A 17,230-nucleotide genomic window follows, 5' to 3' on the forward strand; every position below is an offset into this window, starting at 1 on the left:
AAATGCTATCTATATTTGTTTTTTTTGGGGGGGGGATGTGGGTTCATTTTATTTCTTTTTTCTTGCTTATAATTTTAAAATGGATACATAATAACATAGTACCTCCTTTCTTACAAAAGAAGGTTGCTTTTTTATAAAGAAAAGGAGAGTAAATCAATATAATTTAAAATAAAGATTTAAAAAATCCTGAGTAAAATATTAGCTAAGAAATATTTTTAATAAAAGTTAACATTTACTGGGAACTTACTATTTGACAGACACTATTCTTACTGCTTTAAATGTATTAATATATTTATTCTTTATAACAACCGAAAAGGTAGATACTATTATTATCATTTTACACTGAGGGAATCTACCACACAAAACAGGTTAAGCAAGTTGCCTGAGGTCACACAACTTATAAGCGGTTGAGCTGGGCAAGGCTAACCGGTTATAGAACGCTGCTCTCAATTCTAGCATTAAATAGTGTTATCAACATTAACATTGTTAGCTAACATTTACTGGGCATCAACATACAATTCGATTCAGCTATTTATGGTGTACAATTCAATAGCTTTTACTATATTCACAGACGTGTGCATCCCTCACCACAATTAACTCAGGAACATTTTCATTACCCCAAAAAGAAAATCCACACCCTTTAGTTGTCACCAGCCATCTCCACCAATCACCCTAGGCAAAATATTATTTTGATGCTTAATCTACTGTATCCTTGCAATAGCCCTATATGGTTGGGACTAATACCGCCCCCCCCCCCCCCCCCCCGCATAGAGATAAGGAAACTGAGGCACAGGGTGGTTAAGAAACTTGCCCAAGTTTACACAACCAGCCAGCTGTGGAACTGGGACTTAAGTTTAGGCGGTCTGCCTCAAGAACACTTCTCTTAAAAAAACAGTGGTTGAGAGTCTGCCTGCCGATGCAGGGGACACGGTTTCGTGCACCGGTCCGGGAAGATCCCACATGCCGCGGAGCGGCTGGGCCCGTGAGCCATGGCCGCTGAGCCTGCGCGTCCGGAGCCTGTGCTCTGCAACGGGAGAGGTCACAACAGTGAGAGGCCCGCGTACCGCAAAAAAAAAAAAAAAAAAAAAGGAAGGAAGGAAGGGAGGGAGGGAGGGAGGGAGGGAGAGAGACAGAGAGAGAGAGAGAGAGAGAGAGAGGGAGACAGAGAGAGAGACAGAGAGACAAAGAGACAGAGAGAAATAAAGAAAAGAAAGAAAGAAAGAAAGAAGGAAAGAAAGAAAGGAAGGAAGGAAGAAAGAAAGAAAGAAAATGCTATCTAGACCAGGGTTTCTCAAAGCTTGGAGCACTGAGGACATCAGCTTTAGACGCAGATGCAGTTGCCCAGGCTCTGCCCTCCTGTCTGAATCAGGTTGGTGGAGGTGCGGAGGTTAGGGGGAGGTGACATGGTGGGGGGGGAACACACCATCATAAAAAGCATCTCAGATGCTTCTTACCCACACTGAAGTCTAAGGATGATGATCTAAGCCAGCAGGTCTCCCACTGAAAGACAGCAAGATCATCTCTTGCAATCTGTGTTCTAGTTTTGATTTTGTTCCCTCGTGTATTAGTTTCCTATGGCTGCTGTAACAAATTACCACAAATTTAGTGGCTTAAAACAAGATAATTTATTCTCTTACAGTTCTGGAGGTCAGAAGTTCAAAATCAGGTTCATTGGACTAGAGTTGAAGTGTTGGCAGGGTTTCTATTCTGAAGGAAAATCTGTTCCTTGCCTTTTCCAGGGGCTAGAGCTGCATTCACTGTTGGCTCGTGGCCCCATCCTCCATCCTCAAACCCTCTATGACTCTGCTGCCCTCTGCTTCTGTCACATGGCCTTCTCTCCTATGTCAAATCTCCCTCCGCTTCCCTCTTATAAGGACACTTGCAATTGCATTCAGGTCCACTGGGATAATCCAGGATAATCTCTGCAACTCAAATCCCCAACTGAATCACATCTGCAAAGTCTCTTTTACCATACAATGCAACATTCACAGCTTCCAAGGATTAGAACATGGGTATCTTTGGAGGCCATTTTCAGCCTACCATTAGCAGCCTAGTCTTGCCAATTTCTTTTTTAAAGTCAGGTTTATTGAGGTATAATCTACACACAATAAAATTCACCAATTTAAGGTATACAGTTTGATGAGTTTTGACAAGAGTACTCAGCTATGTAACTACCACCACAATCACGATAGAGAACATTTCTATTACTTCTAAAAGTTCCCTTGTGCCTCTTTGTAGGGATTTCTTTTCTGTCCCTATAATTTTGCCCTTTCTAGAATGTCATATAAATGGAATCATACAGTACGTGGTCTTTTGTGTCTGGCTTCTTTTACTTTGTATGATGTTACTGAGATTCAACCATATTGCTGTGTGTCAATTCATTCCTTTTTTTTTTTTTAACATCTTTACTGGAGTATAATCACTTTTTTAAAAAAAATAAATTTATTTATTTTTGGCTGCGTTGGGTCTTCGTTGCTGCGCGTGGGCTTTCTCTAGTTACAGTGAGCGGGGGCTAATCTTCGTTGTGATGCACGGGCTTCTCATTGCAGTGGCTTCTCTTGTGGAGCATGGGCTCTAGGCACGTGGGCTTCAGTAGTTATGGCACGTGGGCTCAGTAGTTGTGGCTCATGCGCTCTAGAGCTCAGACTCAGTAGTTGTGGCTTAGCTGCTCCGCAGCATGTGGGATCTTCCCGGACCAGGGCTCGAACCCATGTCCCCTGCATTGGCAGGCAGATTCTTAACCACTGCACCACCAGGGAAGTCCCTATTGGAATATAATTGCTTTACAATGGTGTGTTAGTTTCTGCTTTACAACAAAGTGAATCAGCTATACATATACATATATCTCCCAATTCATTCTTTTTTATTGCTGAATCACATTCCGTTGAATGGATATACCACAATTCCTGTATCTGTTCACTAGTTAGTGACATTTGGGTTATTTTCTCATTGAAGCAATTTTGAATAAAGGTGCTATAAACATTTGCTTGTAGATCTTTGTGTGGGCCTGTTTTCATGTCTCTTAAGTAAATTCCTAGGAGTGGCATTGATGAATTGTGTGATAAGTAGGTAGTTAACATTTTAGGAAACTGATGATCTGTTTTCCAAAGTGGTTGTATGATTTTGCATTCTTACTAGCAGGTATGAGAAAGTTCTAGTTCCTCTACATCCTCACCAACACTTGATATGGTCTTTCTTTTTAATTTTAGCAATGCTACTGGGTATGTAGTGAGATCTCACTTTAGTTTTAATTTGCATTTCTCTGATACTCAATAGTGTTGAACACAGTCTCCTAAACTGATTGGCTATTTGTTTATCTTCTCTGGTGAAGTGTCTTTTCAATATTTTTTGCCCATTTTTAATTGTTGTTGTGTTTTTTTGGTCTGTTTTGTTTTTTTGGGTTTTTTTTGGCTGTGCCGCACAGTATGTGGGATCTTAGTTCCCTGATGTGGGATCAAACCTGTGCCCCCTGCAGTGGAAGCATGGAGCCATAACCACTGGAACACCAGGGAATTCCCCTTGTCTGATTATTGAATTGTCAGAGTTCTTTATATATTTTACATACAAGTCCTTTATCAGAGTGATAGGCAAATATTTCTCTTCATCTGTAGCTTATCTTTTCAATTATTAACAAAAACTATTTTTCAAGTTGGGAATTGGGGTTAAAAAAATCCACCTACACTGGACTCATAATACAAAACTTTAGACAAGAAAGTTTTTAAAAAGTAAAACTAGGGCTTCCCTGGTGGCGCAGTGGTTGAGAGTCCGCCTGCCGATGCAGGGGACACGGGTTCGTGCCCCGGTCCGGGAAGATCCCACATGCTGCGGAGCGGCTGGGTCCATGAGCCATGGCCGCTGAGCCTGCGCGTCTAGAGCCTGTGCTCCGCAACGGGAGGGGCCACAGCAGTGAGAGGCCCGCGTACTGCAAAAAAAAAAAGAAAAAGTAAAACTAAACTAACTTTTGCATACATATTTAGACCTCAATTTTGATCTTAAAATTAGTACTTGAGAAAGAAAGTCATCTGGATCCTAAGCTCCCGGATTCCCTTTTTTAATTTCCTGCTATATGACTGAAAAAATTCCATTTCTTCAGCTGTAATTTTCATGGGGCACAAAACAGCATTTGCTATTCTCTAACATTTGGCTCTATACCAATTGTAAAATGCTAATCATGGTGCTGAGCTGACATTCCTTGGTGACATTGGTATATGGCAAAAGGGCGCTTGGTCAGGGTCTGGGACTATCCATATTGAAATTGTTTGTTTTTGTTTAAGAAACAGACAGACAAGTTAATTTTACCTACATTTAGGACACAGAAAAGAATCAATGTTTGCCAAATAGAAAAACACAAAATTGGTGAAGGGAAAAAAATTGTATTTTCAAGCTTCTACAATGGAATTAGAGGAGGGAGGGGGGGAAAAGTTACACAAATGACTAGAGATTGTCCCCCTTAAAACTGCTTCAGCCTTCTACTCGAAGTTCCTGCTTCGTGAACGGTTCCTGGCGAAAGATGCTGCCCCATGTTAAGGGAAGAAACCAACTTCAAAATACCTGGCTGGCATTTTCAATGACTGGGCACTATTTGACAAACATTCTGTACAGAGACTTCAGAGTTGGGGTGAATACTGAAAATTGGAATGTACAAATTGCTTCCTGCTAGAAATACACCTTTGTGTGAAGAAGGTTTTACGGGGCAGAGCCTTATTTTAACAGCCTGAACTTCAACACTCTCAAGTCTCCAGGGGGAGAAATGTGGAAGTAAAGTTCTGAGAACCGGAACCCAAATCCCTTAGGTCAAGGGCACCCGCATCAGGACGGGAGCGTCTCGGGGAGAGCGGGGAGCACAGCGCAAAGCCCTGCCCGCGGGCTGCTACCCAACCCCTGCGGAAACGGTACCCTGGAGAGAAGCGTTATCAAAGCATCTAATTCCGCCGTCCTGTCAGCCTGACAGGGACTTAGAATGCACAACTGGCCCAGCGCTGATTACCTTCAGGTGCAGTTAGGCCGAGTTAAAAATTCCATTAGCAGTGCACAGACGCCGGGAAGCCGCTTTCACAGGGGCGGCTGCTTCTAGTTAACGAGGAAGAAATGGCTTCTCATTTCACAGTGATCGCAGGGAAGAGGCCTGTGGTCTGTTTACGCTCTGCAAAGGGGGAAGCACCTCGGCTCCACTGGCCTGCACGCAGAGGCCCGGAGTCAAAGAGGGAACACACTTTCCAGAAGGAAAGCAGGTGGCCGCCAGCCTCAGGCCAGGCAGCACGGGCTCCTCTCTGCAGCCTTTGCCGTCGGGGCCTCCTCCGCTGCCGCTCGCCACCCACGCTCCTTTCTCAACCTAATTGTTTTTCATTTTCTCATAATAACCTTCCTCCCTCACCCTAAACCCAACACTGAAACGCCCTCTATTTACGAAGCTCCGAGGAGTGCAATAAAGGTGAGTGCTATTTGCTACTCTCTGCCTTGCTTTTAATTTTATTCTAGAAGAAAATCAATTAGACTGTCAGAGTCCCATCTTCCTTCTTGGAGGCTTTTGGGCTTGAATAGCTCATAGAAGTACTTCCCCTGGCCTCAGTATTTTAATAAATGCTTGATTGTAATGGTTTTTAAAGGAATTAAAAAAAAAAAGACAAGCAGGGAGGCAACTTCAGAACAAAACTAGGCATTTGAAAGGCCCTTTAGGTTGAGCTGTTCTTTCTGCTCAGGCAACCTCCTGTATTGCTGATATTGTTTTAGCATCAGGACTTACGTTCCCTGCTTTTCTCCTGGTCCACACACTTAAGCTGTTCATTAGCTGAGAAAGGGACATCCTGGCAGAGCAAAGCACCAACAAAGCAGCCACTGGGCTGCTGAGAGAATAGCTCTTTCTCTCTTACGCTCGTTGTCCTGGGCCTTCCTGGGAGCCCTGGCCTCTCTCCTCGTGTCTGGCACCTGTTTAAATGGAGGGTGAGGCCTCAAAGGCCAGCCCGGAGGCCAGCTTGTGAGCATCTGAGGGAGAGGATGGAGGAGCCGGGGGCCCAAACAGGCACTGAGCAAACCCCTTCTGGGGCCTCCCACAGACCTCGCAGTCAGCCTGGAACGCAGGCTTCCATCGATCTGCCAGATATTGGCACGATGGTTTGTGCACTTAGCTGCAACACTGATCAAAATGTGGCTGAGGGGCTTCCCTGGTGGCGCAGTGGTTGAGAGTCCGCCTGCTGATGCAGGGGACACAGGTTCGTGCCCCGTTCCGGGAGGATCCCACATGCCGTGGAGCGGCTGGGCCCGTGAGCCATGGCTGCTGAGCCTGCGCGTCCGGAGCCTGTGCTCCTCAATGGGAGAGGCCACAACAGTGAGAGGCCGCGTACCGCCAAAAAAAAAAAAAAAAAAAAAAAAAAAAATGTGGCTGAGGAGCTGTGAAGGGTTCAAGTATATGGAGTGCCAAGATATGAGAGTCAACCGGGAGAGCTGAGCTTCACAGAGGCCCTGGAACACCTTTGGAAAAGGCCACGTGGGGCCCCATCGTACAAGGCCTTGGTGCTGATGACTTAAAAAAAGTCAACCCACACAGCCAACCACCTTCTGAGATGTTCCCGGATAAGTGCCTATTCCTGTGTCATCTCCCCCCTGAGATGTGAGCCCCTGAGGGCGGGCCCCTTGTGCCCTCCTGGCTGCACATCTGGGCTAGAACACTCCTGTCTGCAGAAGGTGTTCAATGCCTGCTGCAAGGACGAGAGAAGTGGCGGAGGAATATGGGAGGAGGAGATGTTGGGAACCCCTGGTCTGCGAGTGGAAGCAGGGCTTTTGGAGGAGAACACTGAGTCATCTGCCGGGCTCTACATAGAGCGCTGTTCCCACTGACCCCTGCAAAGGACAGGGGAGCGGCCTCGGGGTCTGAGAGGGTGAAGGGCAGGTAGCACAGCCTGCTAGCTTGCTTTCAGGTTTGTTCCGGCCTTCATATGGCCGGCCTCCGAGGGCCACGGTGGAAGACACTGAGGAAGGTTCCTGGGCCTCTCCCTCTGCACTGCCCACACCCCCAGCATTGCAAGGCCGGGCTGGGCAGCGTTTGGGCATTTGGCATGTTTTAATCCCCGGCAAGCAGAAGGGTCTCTATGTTTTTAGGTGGCGATGTGTTAAAGGCCACATCCCTGGCCTTTAACTAACGGTGTGACTCTCTCTCTGTCTGTGTCTTCCTTTCTGTGGTCCACACGCCCACCTGGAATAAGATGTGGGATTTATGAAGAATGTTTCTGGTTTTCATTTTCTTCTGGAATATGGGGCCTTATAAAGCAGGGTTCCTATAGCACAAAGAGTGCCACAATTTCTGTGGGATAACTTCCCTCAGTGAGAGCCCTCCAGCCACCTCCTTTCTTCCCACTAAACACCCTCTCTCCTCCCCACATCTATTTGCATCACAGCACCCACCCCCAACCCCCAAGTATAATTAACAGTCTACAGATGCTGCACCAGTCAGCGTGGTCCTCTTCGCTGCTACAAGCGCTGTGCCGTTGTGGTCACAGACAATCAGATTAAATGTCCTATCACCCAGCATTGATCAGATTAGCAACCTTGTGACTATTCACTAATTGTATTTTCTCTTGGAGCCCTATTCAACTCCATACCAAATGCACTGTTGGTGGCATAAAAAGTAAATACAAATAGGATGTTTGTTACATTTTTAAATGAACAATCTACTACTACCTTTTGAAAAGACGGTATAAGAGGATAGGTAGGTTAATGCAATGTTAATTTTCCTGGGGCAAAATAGATAAGCTAGGATTTCCCAAGAGTCATTCTGTAAAAGGCCTTTTAGGGTTCCAGTTTCTTTGGTGTTTCAGGAAACTCCACTCTACCTTGATGGATCTGGCTGGGGTTCCCTGGGGTAGATGTCACAGAGGGCAGGAACAGACCCTTGAAGCCAAGGGGAAAAGAAATCAGGTTCTTTCTGAACGTGACTGCAGAAATCTCAAGAATTGCATGGGATTTAAACATGATAGGAAGAGGAAGAACTTACCGAGCGCACTTCTCTGCCTGGGATGTCGGAGGTCCAGACGCTGGGTGATGCTCCCAGGGTGGAAGGCTATGTCGTGCTGAACAAAGCAGAGTCCAGCCAGTGGAAGAGGGACACTAAGGGGACAGTCACTCTGTCTCTCTGAAGAAACGGAGGCTCTGGGCAGTCTGAGGCCTGACGGATGTCACTCACTGGGTGGTAAACCAAGTAAATGACACACCTTCCACTAACGTTACCCGCACCCATCTGAAATCTCCAGGGTCACAAGAAAACACGGGTGCTTCCCCATTTGTTCATTTTCAAGACTCACAGCGTTCCAGTGGAAAGAAATTTAGGGAAAAAAAGTTGCTAAATAATTATCCATAAAGATACCCTGACAGTGAGATCCATTAGTGACTGGAATAGTCTCCCTAGAGAAATGGTTAAGAATGTCATTATTTGATACTGTTTAAATGATATTAAATAAAGAACTGAGGAAACTGGGGAAGGGGAGACTCTTGGAAAACCCGATAAACTGAAGCCACATTCATGCCTGCCTTCCATCATGTACTTTTTACGAAAACATCTGCATCTTTCTTGTGCACATGCTTATATATATAACACCGCTCCTTTCCCAGTCCATGATGGAGAACACCCACTACTTGGGTCTTTTTACATAAAGTCAATAATTTAATGATGAATGAGCTCCAGGCACCATGCTGAGCATGTTATCTCAGTTAGTGACTTTTAGACTCCCTTCTCCCCGCCCGCCCCCATGTTTTTCCTAGAGGATTTTCTTTTTTAAAATAATTAATTATTTATTTTTGGCTGCATTGGGTCTTTGTTGCTGCGCACAGGCTTTCGCTAGTTGCAGCGAGCGGGGGCTCCTTTTTGTTGTGGTGCGCGGGCTTCTTATTGCTGTGGCTTCTCTTGTTGCAGAGCACGGGCTCTAGGCGTGTGGGCTTCAGTAATTGTGGCACTTGGGCTCAGCAGTTGTGGCTCACGGGCTCTAGAGCGCAGGCTCAGTAGTTGTGGCGCACGGGCTTAGTTGCTCTGCGGCATGTGGGATCTTCTCGGACCAGGGCTCTAGCCTGTGTCCCCTGCATTGGCAGGTGGATTCTTAACCACTGTGCCACCAGGGAAGCCCTGTGGAGGATTTTCTTACACCAGCTTGGCTCGGGGACCAGGCAGGTTCCGGTCCAGGCTTCCCATCTCCAGCTGTAGGGCTGAGCAAGGGGCTAGGTGCTCTGAGTACCAGTTCCCTCATCTGTGAAATGTGGTTGAAGACAGTCCCTCACAAACCCGGCTGTTGTGAGGACTAAAAAGAGAAAATGTCAGTTAAAGATTGATTAGCCTAAGACCAAGCATAGGAAGTCCCCTATTCATGGAAGATATCATTTAAAACAATGGTTATCATCAGTGTGAACCTACTGTTTTCCTTTCCCACTGAGCTATTTTCCATGTATCTTTGTTTATTATTTACTTCTGGTAGCCTGTGAATCTCACAGCAGCACAGATCCTCTCCAAAGCAGATTTAATTGGAGGTAAAAAGGCAGGAATCCTATGAAAAAGATATCCCTGTGGCCATGTAAATGTGAGGGGTAAATATTTCACTGACAGAAAGGCTCCAGTGTTTGTTATTCCATGGAAATCTGCCTATAAACTACGATAATACCTCAATAGATTAGTTTAAATTCACCCTTAGAGAAATTTTAATTTCAATGTTACTATTGTTATAATCTGGGGGTGTCTCCCAAGACGGAAATGTCAGTAGAAAAATAGGGGCCCATCTGAGAAACTCATCTAACAGGCAATTTGGGGGCAAATATATATAAATATATATATACACACATATATTTATATTCTGCTTTATATAGTTTAGCACTAAAATGTATGTGAGTAATACCTAAGAACATGTCTATTTAATTTTAACCAATGGGTTATGGGAATCATCAAAAATCAAACACAATAAAAAGGAACAATATTTATGGCATTTTTAAAGCCTATTCTATTATTGGTTAGTACTCCCCTCAATTGTTTAACTGCAATTGGTTCCACTTTCTCAGTCTGGATGATTTTTATACATCTGAGTTAAAAAATAATGCTGCTTGCAAGTGAAAAGTTAAAGACCAAGACAAGGCCTATTAGAATAACATTACACTTTTTTATTCCCTGCACTTATTTTGTCAATTACTAATTATTTCCCTTTTCCTATGCAACAAAATAGAAGCCATAAAATCTTTGATTTAATGAGAACTTCCTTACCAAATAGCTACTCCAACTCTGCTGAAGGCTTATAGGTAATTTATCTACCTCAGTAGGCAGTGACCTTTCGTGAATCGCAAGTCATTCCTCACTCCTAATGAGATGGACCCAGATGCCATCCCACCTCTGCACGGCCCCTCCTTCCTCCCTCGTTCGAGCCCGCACCGCTCCCGCGCTCTGCCCCCCAGCTTCCCGCAAGTGGGCTGTGATTAGTCCCTGCGTGGTGCGCCCGCTCCCGGGTTGTGGTGGGGGGGGAGTCCCTCCTCCTCGCGCGCCTTCGTTAAGCTGGCTGAGCACCGAGTGTGCTTCTCTCAACGCCCCGAGGAAGAAAGGGTGGGGTTGGGAGAGGCCGAGATGAGTCTCACGATTGTCTGGGAAGTAGAAATAACTTCCTGGCGCCTTGGGAGGCCTCGCTGCCCACTCTTCCCAAGCCACAGCCGTGGAGGAAAGAAGCGGGTGCTTAGAAGGCTGGGTGAGGCCCAGAACCTTAGCAGCGCAGGGCGGTCCTGCGGGCTCCAGGCGGTCTGGATTGAGCTGGCTCCAGTGTGTACATTTATTTGTAAATTGCCTACATGTATTGCTGACTGTATATTATATTCATGTATGATATTATACACATGTATTACTACTTATATTACTCATTTATACATGGGACATTAATTATATCTATTACTGTACATCTATAGGTATTACTGTCTTGTTCCAGTATACTCAGGGCATTATAAAACTAATACAGAAAATGGAAGAAGCATGAGGTCAGTAATAAAGATGAATATAGGTTTTAATATTTTCTCCCTGTTCACTTCTGGATCTTCTTGTAAATCATCCTTTCTGGGGGTCCAAAGAGAGCCTGACCTATGTGCTTGTTTTGGTCCAAAGTAGATCACTGTGTGGCCGTAAGGAATGGTGTTAGGGGCTGGGGCCCCATGACCTCCCTGTATCACACCGTCCTCCATCTGGGGTGAAAGTCGGGGAGGTTAGTAACTGAAAGATCAAATTGTTCACCGCCCCCCCCGGGCCCCCCACCTCTCCCCATTCCTGCAACATGTTTTTCATGCTATGCTTTCCATTGGCGAGAGTGGCTGCTGCCAGGAGAGTGAAAATATTTGCAGACAAAAAGCTCTGGAATTCCTTCCAGAGAGTTTGATGGATCTATCTTCAAAGTAGGTGGGCAATGGTGGAAGTTTTGGAAATGCAGCTGCAGGCTTTGTTGGCGCTGGCACAGGCCTTTCAGGAGGCAGATGCTGGCAACTCCAGTCTGGCCCATAGGGTACAGCCTGCAAATTCCAGATTGCCCAGGGCCTGGGGTCCACACCAGGGAGGACTTGTCCTTTCTCCTTAAAAGGTCAGAAAGGAATCAGAAGTGGTCTTTCACTGCTGCCTTCACCAGAGGAACACCCACCTGAAGGGAAAAGATGCGCACCTTGCAAATGCAGAAGTAGCTAGAGTGTGTGGAGGGACCTTGGAGTAACCTCAGCCTGAACATCTCCGTGCCTGATTTTGATTGCTTCTTGCTGCCACGTCTGTAGAGCATAAGAGAGAGTTGAAAATAACTGGCAAATCCAAGTGCATAAAAAATCCAATCTTTGAAATGTTTATTCAAGTGCTTTTTAATTAATATGTATATTCACAAAACTAAATGAGGCTACCTTTAAATTAGTTTGAATGCCCGAGACTGAATAAAATAGACTCTACATTCGAGTCTTACAGATAATACTACATTTTTTTTTTTCTGGAGAAAAACAAGAAACGTGATTCCTTCGTATAGGATATTTCTTTGTAAGACCTAGATATTCCTATTTAAATGCCAATAAAATAAAGATAGTCATGGGCAGAGAAATTGTGGGGTTTTGAAAATAATTTATTCATAAAAGAATAGAAGTCCTTGATGACTTGCTGCATTTGAAATAAGTAGCTCTCAAGACTGCTAAACGCTTGAACCTACGTCTTAGAGATAATTTTCTTAAAAAGTAAAACAAAAAGGAAAAGCCCCTACCGATGCAGTTTCTTTCTAGGTCAATGGTTTTGCTTTATTCACATGTCTGGGTGAGGCTGGCGAGTGCGACCTGCCAACGGAAGCCACTGGACTTGACACATTACAGTGTCAGCTGTGGGATTCCTGCCTTAAATCTGTCAGGATGGCCCTGTGGCCACTTCTGCAAAAACCCTTGGGGACAAAATTTATTGTTATACCTCAATAGCTTTTTGTTCACCTCCAAAATAGGGGTCTGGGGTCATACTAACGATTGTGGAGAGACAAAATGCTCTCTCTATATTTTATTAAACAGATCTCTTAATAATTAATCAAATGTGAAAATTATTTTCCATCACTCTGACACTAAGGCTAAAGCCCTGGGATTTTTGTTCTCAGCCTGTTTCTGTTCCTTTTAAATTTGCCCTCGGTGGAGTCCCTCAGCTCCAAAGCAAGTGAGTAGAGAAAGCCCAATTTACCACCTGGCTTTTTAAACCATTATCACCTCTCTGGGCTTCTATTGGTGAAGGGTTGGGGGGCTTTGTAGGCTGTCAGATAAACACCTGAGAAAATCTGTTCTCGGATCGCCCAAGTCCACAGAGGGGCCAAGATACCACGGATAGGAACAACTCCGTGGATGTCCACCACGTGCCAGACCGTAGCATGGTGCCTCTCCTAGGGACAGAAAGACACGGCTCCTTCTCTCAAAGAGTTTCTGTGTTTCAGGGAAAAAATAGCTTGGTAAAGTGAGAGCTACCCTGTTCATCTCCGGCTGGGGTAAGAAGAGAACGCTGCACTGCTGAGGTATGAGCCCTGAGCTCCATTTCCAGGCATCCAGCAGTGGCGCTGGCACCATTTTCAGCCTCCACCCAGACCGGTTTAGAAGATGGGTGGTGTCTCAGGGCCCGAGTCACTGACAGATTAATACCAGATAAGGGACACTGCCAGGGAAATGCACAGCAAGCAGTTCTTCTGACCTTTCCTTACTAAAAGGTCAGAGAGAAATCAGAAGTGGTCGTTCATTGCTGCCTTCATCTAGGAACATTCCATCTGAACGTAGAAGACGTGAGTCTTGCTAACATAGGACTAGGTGGTGTATTTGGGGGTGGAGGGGAGGGATAAGGATTTGGGCTTATACTAGGAGAGGGGGCTCTTGGGAGTGTGTGCGAGGTATGTGTGTGAATATGTGTGTAAGAGTGTGTGTGTGCACAACTAGGTAATGTGAAAGCCAAGTGGGCAACAGGAGCAGGTGAGAAAGTACAGAAGAGAAATGGCTGCTTGGCAGCAGCGTCAATATCCTCCCTCTGAGCACTAATTACGTTATTAAGCAAACAGACCAACACAGGGTCTGAGGGACAGAAACATGTATTTAGGATCCAGTCACTTTCCGCTTGGCCGTAAATACTCATGCGCGGTACACAGTTCTTTCCAGCAAGTGACTATTAGTCAGTTTCCTTAACTTCTCTTTAATTTACTAAGCTTGAGAAAGAGGAGTGTTGTTTTCCATGCCAGCCACTCTTGGAGAAGTCAGGTTCTCTACTTCAGTGCCACAAGCTTTATCAGGTGTTTCTGAGAGTGGTGGCCAGAGCAGCACTGTCTCCCCAGAGGACACGCAGGAATCAGGAGGCACAGGAAATGGGCTCTGAGAGCGACAGCGTGCATCTTTCTGGGCTGCAAACAGCAGGCACTTGCTAATTTGACCTTTGCGACGCACAAGAACCCCAATCTCCTTTGATCTAGCTAAATCCAGCCTAAAGAGGTGGATGCAAACACAGGACTGGAAGAAACCAGGAACAACATGGAAAGGATTTGTATGCGTTGCGAATAAATCTGTTTTTTAGAAAAGTCTAAGAGGGGCTTGCAGAAGGAAATCTGCAGCAGGCTGAGCCAGCCGGGTGAATGGCAGAGAGAATAGAGGCTATTTGAATACTGATGTGGCCCTCACTTTCTTCCATTTCCATTAATGACATGCTCATCAAGGGCAAACAATGGGACCGGCTGCCGGCGCCTGTCACAGTGTGTGGGTGCTGGGATGCCAGGCTGTCATCCCCGGCCTGCATTTAGAGACCTGCACACTAATAAGAAGTGCTCTGTGCCGTCAATGCAGACAGGTGCTTCCGCGGCTGGGACATGCTCCATTCCCTTCCCCCTGAAACCCTCCTCTCCCAGCCCCCCTGACAGACACCATGAAATGCACAAATTAACAGCCCCATCATGTTGGGCTGCTGCTGCCTGCGGTGAAAGCAGAAAATCAAGTTGTCACCCAGGGTGCAGTGATAAAGCCACAGACTCATTTCTCTGTTGGTGCCCTGTAATAGCAAATGCCAGACAGCTGGATAGATGGGAGGCTTTAGATTAAGGCCTTGATGCGCTCTGGCCAGAGAATTAGTCGTTGCTGTTTCCATGTGGATGTTCTGTTCAAAACAAACATCTGGAGAAAGCAAAGTTTCCTAGAGCAGAAATGCCCTTTGCTTTCTTCTGGAATCAAAGAACACGGCCAAAAGAGAGTGGAGTTTCCTTTCCAAAAAACCCCATAAGATTTCAACTCTAAATTTGCTTGCGACTTTACCAAGGACTTAGAGCTATGTGAAGGTTAAGTTAGTCAAGTGTCGATGCCACGACCAATCTTAACGCAGAGAACAGTTCATGGGTCCACAGAGCCTGGAGCTACTGACACCCCATCCAGCAAGTCCTCCTCCTGCTGATGAAAAGGACTTTCTTCAGAATTTTAAAGAACCCCTCGAGCAGTGCTACACATCTTCATAGACTGAAGCTGCTTCTCGTGAAATAACAGATACAAACAGCCCTGCCCTCTGGGCACCATGGCCAGCTGGCTCTAAGTGTCTAGTGGTCCGGCCAGCCTGGGCTGACAGGGCCAAGAGCACACAGGCAAGAAATGGAGGGGCCTGAGCCCTTCAGACTCCAAGGAGTTTAATGACATAATGGCCAGAGAACTTCAACATAAAACAGGAAGAGCAACTAACGAAACTTACAACATAAAACCCCCCTCCTGTCATTTTTATAGTAACAGTAAAACACTTTATTGAATTTATGAGCTACCTAATGACTATGAAGAATGTAACTTGAATTAGAACCAACTCGGAAGTATAATATCAACTATAAACCCTTTTCTGTTACCCCATCCCTTCAGCTTTTTCGGTTCTCTTCCTTTTAACCAAGGGACATTGCCTTCCTCTGACTTTTGCCAGAGACAGAGTTCACAACTTGTTAATAAATCTTGACTTCCTCCTCAGCTCCTCAGCTGACAAGCCTTCAGGGGTAAGACATTCTCCGGGGCGACCATTCCCTTTCAAAGCCTCAGAGCCGTTAAAATGCATCTTAGCAAAGAAACCAGTTCGTCTTTTCTTTGCATAAAGCCTGTTAAATCGAGAGGGTCTCTGGAGACATATATCAGGTATTTCAATATCTGTAACTCCACATTGTAATAGCCTTTCCTAAATAGAAACTATAATCCCTCAGAAGTTTATGAAAAGGGTCCTCAGCCAGGGACTTGGCGTGTGGGTCAAGTTCCTAGTGCCGGGATGGGGGAACGCAGATCACTGAGCTAAGCGGAGTGCTAGGCTGTGTTTTCTGTTTCCATTTCACTCCTTAAGTCTTTCTGTTCCCCAGGGCTTTTCTGGAGGGGTAATAAAATAAAATGGGTGAAACAAAGCCATAAGCCAGTTAAGTCTGAAAGACATGTCATCTCATCTAAAAGGAAGAAACGGACCATTTCCACGCCTAAGGCTGACAGCAACGCCTGAGCTGGCAATAGCGCTATTCCATTTGATTTATAGAATAATGGGGTGACAAATGATGACAAAAATAAACTTTTACTGCACCGAACTGCTCCTGTGTTTATGAAATTTGGCCAAGTAGTGAAATCTTTTATCTGCAAGTTGTAACATGAGTAGGAGCGAGCGATTATGGTGTGGTAATGGTAATCCAGCTATGGAGGCTGAGTCAGTTGGAAATGGATTGAGGTAAAATAACTACCGCACCATGATAAATGTGAACAGCGCTTTGCTGACAGATGATCTAACAGGTGTTCATAACAACTATATAAGAGGATTTATTTATGACCAGCCACAGCTGCAGCACTGTAAATCAACTCCAGCAGCTGTACACCGCTGAAACCAAGTCCCTGATGGAGGACCCGTACAAGAGCCCAAAGAACACAATTCACTCCAGAATCTTAATCATCAAATAACATTTTTTTAGGCAATTACACCACAGCACAGAAATCATAATTACTTTCAATTAGAAAACAGAGCTGCCCATGACTTTTTTTTACAAAATATTTTTATTTAGGCCTTACGGTTTTGATGAGGCCTGAGCAACATGGAGGCTCTGGGGTCCAGGAGAGAGCACCCTTGGTGACGGTGACTTTGGTGTGACGCCAGTAAGAGGCCCTCTTACGGCGGCTTCATTTTTGAAGGCTCAAAAAAGCAAACCTTCGGTGGGGAGGATGCTTATTTTTTTTTTCCCCCAAACTTCTGTATTAGCCTTCCCTCGGCAGCACGTTTGAGCTCACACCTTACCCTAAGTTTATTACAAAAGGGAATAAGCATATAATGGTGAACTCTTTAGAAAGAGGGGTTTACGTTTAGGTGAGGGGCCCACCTACTTACAACCTATCTTAACTACCTTGCAAAGGCAGAATTTAACCTTTTTCTTTTTGTAGGTCATGGTCTTAACAATTCCTCACTGTTACCCATAGAGATGGCTGACCCTACTGTGAAACAAGAGTCCTCATTCACATCCTATTGATTTAAAAAAAAAAGTTCGTTCTTACATGGTTTGAGAAGATGCTCTTCTAGAGGGGAAAAAAGAATCAGAATCTTGGTTGGGGTACAGGTTGAGAGAGCTGATCTCCCTTCCCTCCCTCCCTCCCTCCCATATTCTGATTCCTTCCCCTTGGTACCCACTACACCACCCCCACCAGTTAATGAGAAGGGTGGGTTCTAAGCACCTCTGTAGCATGCGCAGTCTGTATTCGTGTCAGTCTCCTCTGACATGAATGAGCCCAG

This window comes from Globicephala melas, chromosome 3 (genome assembly GCF_963455315.2).
Source record: "Globicephala melas chromosome 3, mGloMel1.2, whole genome shotgun sequence".
Lineage (NCBI taxonomy): Eukaryota > Metazoa > Chordata > Mammalia > Artiodactyla > Delphinidae > Globicephala > Globicephala melas.